This window comes from Arachis stenosperma, chromosome 4, assembly GCF_014773155.1.
Source record: "Arachis stenosperma cultivar V10309 chromosome 4, arast.V10309.gnm1.PFL2, whole genome shotgun sequence".
Lineage (NCBI taxonomy): Eukaryota > Viridiplantae > Streptophyta > Magnoliopsida > Fabales > Fabaceae > Arachis > Arachis stenosperma.
In genome coordinates this window covers 99,805,447-99,807,924 of record NC_080380.1, presented here as the reverse complement: position 1 = coordinate 99,807,924, position 2,478 = coordinate 99,805,447, and the positions used below count along the sequence as shown (strand labels likewise).

At 36.1% G+C, this 2,478-nt stretch overlaps 1 non-coding gene across 1 annotated transcript; it reads left to right on the top strand.

Moving 5' to 3' along the window:
- Positions 1 to 1,185: 1,185 nt before the first annotated feature.
- LOC130978204 (small nucleolar RNA R71) lies at positions 1,186 to 1,289 on the top strand. The gene has a single exon (XR_009085860.1). It is a non-coding gene; the product is annotated as a small nucleolar RNA R71 (small nucleolar RNA).
- The last annotated feature ends 1,189 nt before the right edge of the window (positions 1,290 to 2,478 follow it).

Below are 2,478 nucleotides of genomic sequence, written 5' to 3'. Positions count from 1 at the left end.
CCAAGGTCACATAGAGCTTTTTCAAAGCTCATGGTGCCAATGGTGCAAGGTATTAAGAACTTGCCAGGATCTTGTTTCTTTTGAGGTAGAGTTCTCTGAATCCAAGTATCTAGTTCACTAATGAGCAAGGGAGGTTCACTTTCCCAAGTCTCATTACCAAACAGCTTGGCATTCAGTTTCATGATAGCTCCTAAGTATTGAGCAACTTGCTCTCCAGTCACATCTTCATTCTCTTCAGAGGATGAATATTCTTCAGAGCTCATGAATGGCAGAAGGAGATTAAATGGAATCTCTATGGTCTCTAGATGAGCCTCAGATTCCTCAGGATCCTTAATAGGAAACTCCTTCTTGCTTGAGGAACGTCCCAGGAGGTCTTCCTCACTAGGATTTTCGTCCTCCTCCTCCTTTGTGCATTCGGCCATATTGACTATGTCAATGGCCTTGCACTCTCCTTTTGGATTTTCTTCTGTATTGCTTGGGAGAATACTGGGAGGAGTTTCAATAACTTTCTTACTCAGCTGGCCCACTTGTGCTTCCAAATTTCTAATGGAGGATCTGGTTTCATTCATGAAACTGAAAGTGGCCTTTGACAGATCAGAGACTATATTGGCTAAATTAGAATTGTTTTGTTCAGATTTCTCTGTCTGTTGCTGAGAAGATGATGGATATGGCTTACTATTGTTCAGCCTATTGCGTCCACCATTGTTAAAACCTTGTTGAGGTTTTTGTTGATCCTTCCAGGAGAAATTTGGATGATTTCTCCATGATGAGTTATAGGTGTTTCCATAAGGTTCACCTAAGTAATTAACCTCTGCCATGGCAGGGTTTTCAGGATCATAAGCTTCTTCAGAAGCTGCCTCTCTAGTACTGTTGGATGCATGTTGCAATCCATTCAGATTTTGAGAGATCATGTTGACCTGTTGAGTCAACACCTTGTTCTGAGCCAATATGGCATTCAGAGCATCAATTTCAAGAACTCCTTTCTTCTGAGGTACCCCATTGTTCACGGAATTCCTCTCAGAAGTATACATGAACTGGTTGTTTGCAACCATGTCAATGAGTTCTTGAGCCTCTCCAGGCGTTTTCTTCAGGTGAATAAATCCACCTGCAGAATGATCCAATGATATTTTCGAAAATTCAGAGAGACCATAATAGAATATATCTAATATGGTCCATTCTGAAAACATGTCAGATGGACATCTTTTGGTCAGCTGCTTGTATCTTTCCCAAGCTTCATAGAGGGATTCACCATCTTTTTGTTTAAAGGTTTGAACATCCACTCTCAGCTTGCTCAGCTTTTGAGGAGGAAAGAATTTATCCAAGAAGGCAGTAACCAGCTTATCCCATGAGTCCAGGCTGTCCTTGGGTTGTGAATCCAACCATACTCTAGCTCTGTCTCTTACAGCAAAAGGGAAAAGCATGAGTCTGTAGACTTCAGGATCAACTCCATTTGTCTTTACAGTCTCACAGATCTGCAAGAACTCAGTTAAAAACTGATAAGGATCTTCAGATGGAAGTCCATAAAACTTGTAGTTTTGTTGCATTAAAGCAACTAGTTGAGGCTTCAGCTCAAAGTTATTGGCTCCAATGGCAGGAATGGAGATGCTTCTTCCATCAAACTTGGAAGTTGGTTTTGTGAAGTCACCAAGCATTCTCCTTGCATTATTATTATTATTTTCGGCCATCTCCTTCTCTTGTTCGAAAATTTCTGAAAGGTTGTTTCTGGATTGTTGTAATTTAGCTTCTTTTAATTTTCTCTTCAGAGTCCTTTCAGGTTCTGGATCAATTTCAACAAGAGTGCCTTTATCCGTGTTCCTGCTCATATGAAGGAGAAGAAACAAGAAAAGAAATAGGAATCCTCTATGTCACAGTATAGAGATTCCTTTATGTTAGTAGAAAAAGAAAGGGGTAGAAGAATGAAGAATGGATTCGGATTTTAGATGAAGAAAGGTGAAGAGAAGTGTTAGTAATTAAATAACTAAATAGAAGAAGAAAAGAGAAGAAAATTCGAAAATAGTTTTGAAAAAGGGTTAGTGATTTTCGAAAATTAGAGATAAAATGTAATTAAAATTTAAACATGAAACAATTAATTAATTAAAAAGAATTTTTGAAAAAGAGAGAGATATTTTCGAAAATAGAAGAGGGAAAAGTAGTTAGGTAGTTTTGAAAAAGATAAGAAACAAACAACAAGTTAGTTAGTTGATTGAAAAAGATTTGAAATCAAAATTGAAAAAGATAAGAAGATAGTAAGTTAGATAAGATATTTTAAAATTAAATTTTGAAAAAGATAAAGTTTTTGAAAAAGATAAGATAAAAAGATAAAAAGATTTGTAAGAAAAAGATATTTTGAAAAAGATTTAATTTTTAAAATTACTTAACTAACAAGAAACTACAAGATAAGATTCTAGAATTTAAAGATTGCACCTTTCTTAACAAGAAAGTAACAAACTTCAAATTTTTGAACCAATCACATTAATT